A 7,280-nucleotide genomic window follows, 5' to 3' on the forward strand; every position below is an offset into this window, starting at 1 on the left:
TTTAAACTGGTCAAAAGAGGTCAGAACGCACACAGAATTTGGTGTAAAAATACATTAAACTCAACAGAGATTCAGATAGGAATAGGAAGAGAGGAAAGGGGAACATCACAGGGAGTCGTAAGCAAAATAAACTAAGTTTAGGAAGGGAATAGTGAAGAAAATGTTAAAAGTGAAAAAAAAGGAAGTTATTACTTGAAATAAGTAGGGAGAGAGAAGCATAAAAAAGAAAAAAATATAAGAAAATAGAGATGGAAATAAACAATTAACCATCACGGCTGTGAATACTAATGGTATGGACTTACCCATAAAATAAAAGAGGTTAACAGACTGAATTAGAAAGCTATGGCAAAATTTTATTTTGACTTAGGTAAACATAAAAATGAAGATGTAGCCATTATGATTTTAGAAAAGGCAACAACAACAATATCTCTCCAGGTGGAGAGATAAAGGCCTGAGGCTTCTCTTTCAACCTGGAGGCTTACAGTAGACATTGCTTCTTCCCTCAAATATAACTAGTCAGGAAAGATTAGCAAGGGCATTGTTGAAAGGGTTGACCATGGGGTACAGACCAGGTAAGAAGGCAATTGAATAAAAAAAAAATGATTGAATGGGAAAACAGGGATAGGTGGATTTTGACTCACCCCTATGACAGTTGCTTGAACCAACCCATGCCTAACCTGATTCATTACTCCATAAATATGCTACCTACTCTGCAATGGCCCCATAGTAGCCCTGTCTGACCTCCCAACAGATATATCACTAAATTCCATACCTTTATTATTTCTAAAGTACTCTATTCACAAATGTTTGTTAACATATATTATTACATCAATTATATTACTTACTATTATTATAGTTCCTGGAACATAATAGGTACTTAAAAATGCTCACTTACTTGATTCTATCTCAGGATTTAGAGCTAGGTTGGACCTGGAGTTAGGACCTGGACTTTAAATCCAGTCTCATATACTATGTGTCAAGTCACTTAACCTCTGCCTGCCCTAGTTTCCTCCTCTGTAAAATAGGGATAAAAATAATAGCATCTACCCCCCAAGATGGTTGTGAGGAAAAAATGAGATAATATTTGTAAAATGCTTTGCAAACTTTAAAGTGCTATATAAGTATTAGGTATTATTATTAATTATTATTATTATTATTGACTTTTGCTTTCAGTCCAAATTTGTGATTTTATCACTATGAAGGAAGTCCCAATATGGAAATTTCTTCTACTGATACAGATTAGCAACTTGTCTGTATCAGTAGAAGAAATTTCCATATTGGGACTTCCTTCATAGTGATAAAATCACAAATTTGGACTGAAAGCAAAAGTCAATAATAATAATAAATAAAGTCAATAATAAATAAAAATGACAAAGAGAGAAATGACTTCTCACAATCACTCAACCACAATGTTTCAGAGGCAAGACAAACCACTCTGCTTCAACATAGACCTGTGTCCATATAACAGCCAAGTCATTGCCAGTAGTTCAGAAGATTGCATAGTTATGGTATGGCACATCCCAGAAAATGAACTAATTCCCCTTGACTGAACCAGTGTTCATTTTGGAAGGGCATTCAAAAAGAGTTGGCATCATAACTTGGTATCCAACTGCATGCAACATTCTGTTTAGCACAGGTTGTGATATTGTCATCATCATCTATAACGTGGGAATAGAGGAAGCCCTCATAAATTTGGATGATATGCATTCAGACATGATTTATAATGTGAGATGTAATAGAAATGGCAGTCTGATATGCACAGCATCCAAAGACAAAAATGTAGGAATAATTCTTCCCAGGAAGTAAAAAATTGTTTCTGAGAAGGAAAAAAGCCCATGAAAGAGCTCAGCCCTTCAAAATGAGCTATCATGTTGGCAGATGGCAATGTTTTGCTGCTAGTTTCAGTCACATTAGTGATCATTGATCTGCATTCTGGAATTAAAAAAAAAAGCACATAGGACATAGGAGCCTATTGCCCTCTATGAAATATATACAGTGAGGTATTACTGTCATTCTATGATCCTTATACCAAAATAATCTATTTAAATAAATTTTGTAATTTATTTATTATTCATTTATATTTATTTACTTATGTTAAAATAGCATCTGCTATTTTGAAATCACAAATGAATATCCAAATGTCCACTACCTCAACACTTTTAATAGTAAAGAGCCTCTGAGAGGTATGGGTTACATGTCCAAGAAAGGATTCAATGTTAACAAATGCAAGATTGCCATGTTCTTCAAACTTCATAAGAGAAAGTGTGAACCCATTATTTTGATTGCTCCTAGGAAGTTTGCTGTTTTGCAAGATGACCTGTATCTGGATAGAGCAGGGCCAAAAGCTTCTCTGGAAGCAGAAAAGTAGTTTGAGGGGAGTAATACTGATTCTCTCCTCATTTCCCTGAAATATGGTGGCATTATAGTAAGAACCAGGACCTCAAGATAGTCAAGAAGAACCTCCCAGGCGATAAGCTTTTAGTGAAAAAGAAAGGTGACCTGATTAGCCCTTTGAAGAGAATAGCAGATGGTGCCAAATGCTGCATAAAATGAAGCTCATTAAAAGAGCATATAAAATAGTCGAAGTTTAAGTGTGTAGTTGAAATAATATTGATTCCTAAGTCAGAAAGACCAGGATTTTAATTTTGGCCCTACTACTTACTAGTCATGTGATCTTGGGCAATTTATTTCAGCTGCCTCGAGACTTAGTGCTTTCTTCTGTTAAAAAAAAATAAAACCTATCTTGTTGACTGCACAAGATGCTATTAAGAAATAAATGGGACTGTATGTATGAAAACACTTTTAAACTTGAAAATGAACTATCAATGTAAACTATTATTATTAAGTTTGTATTTATAGTATCATAATCACTTTATGAAGGCACACTCAAGAGCAAATTGCTATTGTACAACAGCACAATATTGCTATTTTTGCTATTATAATTAATGTTAACTAAGGGAATGCATCCTCTGTGAATTTGCCCTGGGATTCTCCTAGGTGTCAAATCAACCAAGAATGAACACTGAAGATTACATGATATCCCTTTTGTCATTACAGAGAAGGATACAATTACATAGGTGTTCAAGAAAACACACTTCCTGAAGGAGATATGTCTGATTCTAATGATAGCACCCTGCATAGAAATAAAGTTCTCATTAGGTGAGAGAAGAAATGACCTTCCCTAAATTACTTTTATTCTCCTCAAGTGTTAGGTGCCATATAAGCCTTGGTTCCTTCTGGCAACTGTCTAAATGTGTTTGTTAAAGTAAACTTTGTACAATGTTTTGTTCATTGTTTCTCTAGATTTTACCCTTTGTATCTTTAAAAACATTATTTCTTTGCTTCCTCATGTTAAATTTCTACTTTACTACTTCCTTTGGAGTATATATTCATTTTGATTCTTTGCAAACAATCAGACACTGAATCCAATTTCAATAGTTTACTAGTTTTCATACATGTTATGCATCATTAATTAGTTTTCAACTTGCTTTAACAAGATTATTCTTTAGCTTCAAACACTTACTCCTGAATTGTTTCACATGTCCTCAGTATGACTGCACCAAAATATATCAACAGTTTGGAGTTTTAGAGGGAATTTCATAAAATAATCATATGAGACAGTAAAATGCATAAAGCAATAGAGTTTTATTATAGCATGCTTTAACTCATGCAAGTGAGAGCCCAAGGCCTAACATGAAATACCTGGAGATAAGCAATGAGGGAAGAAGAATTTAGAGAAAAATAAATTACTAGGTTAGCTTTTGATGGTATGGTCCTCAGGGCCCAGAAGAAGAGGTAGTCAATTATGGTCTTTTGGAAAAACTGTCTCAATCTTGTTGTAATCTTGTTCACCAAGCTCCCTATAATTCCTCCCACTTGATGTGTGAAGTTTTCGAGTCATTTTTCAAGAAATTAAAAATATTATCTTAGAACAATATTTAAGAAAACAAATCATTAGAAATTGTTCTCTCCAACATCACCAGTAGTCTCTGGACTTTTTCTCAATCCTCATCCTTCTTGACCTATCTGTAGCATTTGGCAGTTGATCACCTTCTCCTCTTAGATACTCTCTTTCTTGTCTAGGTTTTCATGAATATGCTATTGATACCTAGTTTCTCTAACACTAACATCAGAGCTTCAAGTGTGATACTCCAGACCAGGTTGGCATTAAAGCCCTTCTAGCATTTATAGTGGGCAGTAGCTTTTCCTATACAAAATGATGCAAAAGTTTTTAGCACAGTTTTAAGCTATTAAAGCTCAAAGGAGAAAAGTTTAAAATTGTGTTCCACTGTGTGGCCACTCATGGTTGAAGTACAGGATGTTTTCAGCTTTAATAGCTTAAAACTGCATTACGACACTTGGGACTGCCTGTACTTCAACTACAGGTGATTACACAGTGGAAGACAATTTGAATCTTTTTCCTTCACCAATACACAATGAGTGATCTAGGGAAAGGAAAGTCAAGTATTGTTTGTGACTGAACTTCTGTTTATGGACTCAACAGAATCTTTGCATGGGTAGGGACTTAGAGATAATCATCTAGTTCATCTACTTCTATTATTTTAGGTAGGACCACACTTACACCTTTCAAGACTAATTAGAGCTTTCTTTTCCAAAAAGACTTTCAGGAAATGAGATTTTGTAATATCTACACCTATAATCACATGGTTAACCTTTCTAAGTTTTAGGAAATTCTTCTTCATGTCTATTGTTAATATTGCATGTTCTAGTTCATTTCCTTTTACATTTGCCCCTTGTCTACTTTCTAAACCTCAACCCTGAATAACCCTTATCATCTGCCTTCTATGATCCTATACAAATACAGCTAAAAGCTGAAGAAAAAAAAAACGTACAACTCCATTGAGTTGCTCCACTACAAATTTATGTGTAAGGTATATGTATGTCCACATGGGTTAAAACCTTTCCAGTGTTCTAGTTCTTGATTCAACCAGTGTAATGCCATCAACAAAAAGGAGCTTCAGGACTTCTGGGGCCTAAGATGGTGGAGTAAGCAGGAGATTGCCCTCTCCCATATTCACCTCCAAACAACTATAAAATAGTACCCACAAATGAATTCTGGAACAGCAGAACCAGCAAAGCAAAAAGACAAGGTAAAACAATCTTCTAGCCCAAAAAACTTGGAAGGTAGGCAAGAAAGATCCATCTCACTGAGGTGAAAGGGGAGCACAGTCCAGGACAGGAAGAATTCAGGCAAGCCAGCAGCAAGCCCTGCCTCAGAAAACTAGCAGGAAGTTCTAAGCCCCAGTGTGGCGGCAGGCAAACACCAACACCAGGATCCCTCATATGCTTCAGCATAGCCAGGTGAATGGGCTGACACCAGCACTGGGACTCACCAAGTGCCTAAGCATTTTACACATAGCCCTGGGCAAACAGGCAGATGGCAGCACCAGAACCCACCCCCCACCCCTGTACCTCAGTTCACAGGCAAATGCCAGTTCCAGGACCCCTATGTGTCTCAGGACAGCTCCAAAGAAAGCAGACACCAGCACTGGGATCCCCATGTGTCTTGGCTCAACATCAAGTAAGCTACCAGACTCTTATGGTCTCCAGCAGTGCCAGCCACCCACATACTTTCTCAGTATGGCACCAGACATGAGGCCCCTATGGGCCTCAGAACAACATCAGTGCATCACCAGGAAAATAGCCAGGGCCCGTAGCCACTGGCACATGAAGTTTGGGGCAGTGCCCCTTCTACCCCAGACATAGAGCTCAAATTTAAAAGTAAGGACAAAGGCTGAAAAAGATCAGCAAAAAACAACAACAAAAAAATCAGATCATAGAAAGTTATGGTGACAGGGAAGATCAAGACAGAAACTCAGAAGAGGACAACAATGTCAAAATACCTATGGGCAAAGTCCCAAAGAAAATTGGAATAGGTCTCAAGCTCAGAAAGAACTCATGGAAGAGCTCAAAAATGATTTTAAAAATCAAATAAGAGAGGTAGAAGAAAAATTGGGAAAAGGCATGAGAGTGATGGAAAAGAATCATGAAAAAAGAATCAACAGCTTGGAAAGAGAAAACAACTCCTTAAAAAGCAGAAGTGGACAAATGGAAAAGGAGGTACAAAAGCTAAATGAAGAAAATAATTCCTTAAAAATTGAAATTGGGGAAGTGGAAGCTAATAACTCTATGAGACATCAAGAATCAATCAAACAAAATTAAAAGAATGAAAAAATGGAAGACACTGTAAAACACCTCATTGAAAAAAGTGACTCACCTGGAAAACAGATCCAGGAGAGACAATGTCAGAATCATTGGACTACTTGAAAGCCATAATCAAAAGGAGGACCTGGACAGCACCTTTCAAGAAATTATCAAGGAAAACTGCCCTGGTGTCCTAAAACCCCGGGGCACAATAGACTTTGAAAGAATCCACCAATCACCTCAGGAAAGAGATCCCAAAATAAAAACTTCAAGGAACATTATAGCCAAATTTCATAACTATGAGGGCAAGGAAAATATTTTGCCTAATTATATGCCAACAAATCTGACAATCAGTGGAATTGATGAATATTTGTGAAAATATAAATTACCTAGATTAACAGATGAGGAAGTAAAATGCCTAAAAACCCCATATTAGAAAAAGAAATTGAACAAGCCATTAATGAACTCCCCAAGGAAAAAAATCTCTAGAGCCAGATGGGTTCACAAGTGAATCCTACCAAACTTTTATTTTTTTAAAAAATATTTATTTAGTATTTTATTTTCCCCAAATTACATGTAAAAGCAATTAACATTTGTTTTTAAATTTTGAGTTCCAAATTCTTTCCCTTCCCCCCCCCACTGAGGAGGCAGGCAATTTGATATTGGTTATACATGTGTAGTCATGCAAAACATATTTCCATATTAGTCATGTTGTAAAAGAAAACATAGACAAAAAAACCCAAGAAAAATAAAGTAAAAAAATATGTTTCAATCTGTATTCAGACTCCATCAGTTCTTTCTATGAGGATGGATAGCATTTTTCATCATAAGTCCTTTAGAGTTGTCTGGGATCATTGTATTGCTGAGAATATCTAAGTCATTCACAGCTGATCATTATACAATGTTGCTGTTACTGTGTACAATGTTCTCCTAGTTCTACTCACTTCACTATGCCTTAGTTCATGTAAGATTTTCCAGGTTTTTCTTTTTTCTTTTCCACTTAATAGTATTTTATTTTTTCCAATTACATGTAAAGATAGTTTTCAACATTCACTTTTATAAGATTTTGATTTCCAAATTATTTTCACCCTCCTTTCCCTCTTCCCTCCCCAATA

General features: G+C 36.0%; 1 pseudogene; it reads left to right on the top strand.

Moving 5' to 3' along the window:
• Window positions 1-1,409: 1,409 nt before the first annotated feature.
• LOC114029699 lies at window positions 1,410-5,727 on the top strand (annotated as a pseudogene).
• Window positions 5,728-7,280: the final 1,553 nt, after the last annotated feature.

This window comes from Vombatus ursinus, unplaced genomic scaffold (genome assembly GCF_900497805.2).
Source record: "Vombatus ursinus unplaced genomic scaffold, bare-nosed wombat genome assembly UNPS02014941.1, whole genome shotgun sequence".
In the NCBI taxonomy this organism is placed as follows: domain Eukaryota; kingdom Metazoa; phylum Chordata; class Mammalia; order Diprotodontia; family Vombatidae; genus Vombatus; species Vombatus ursinus.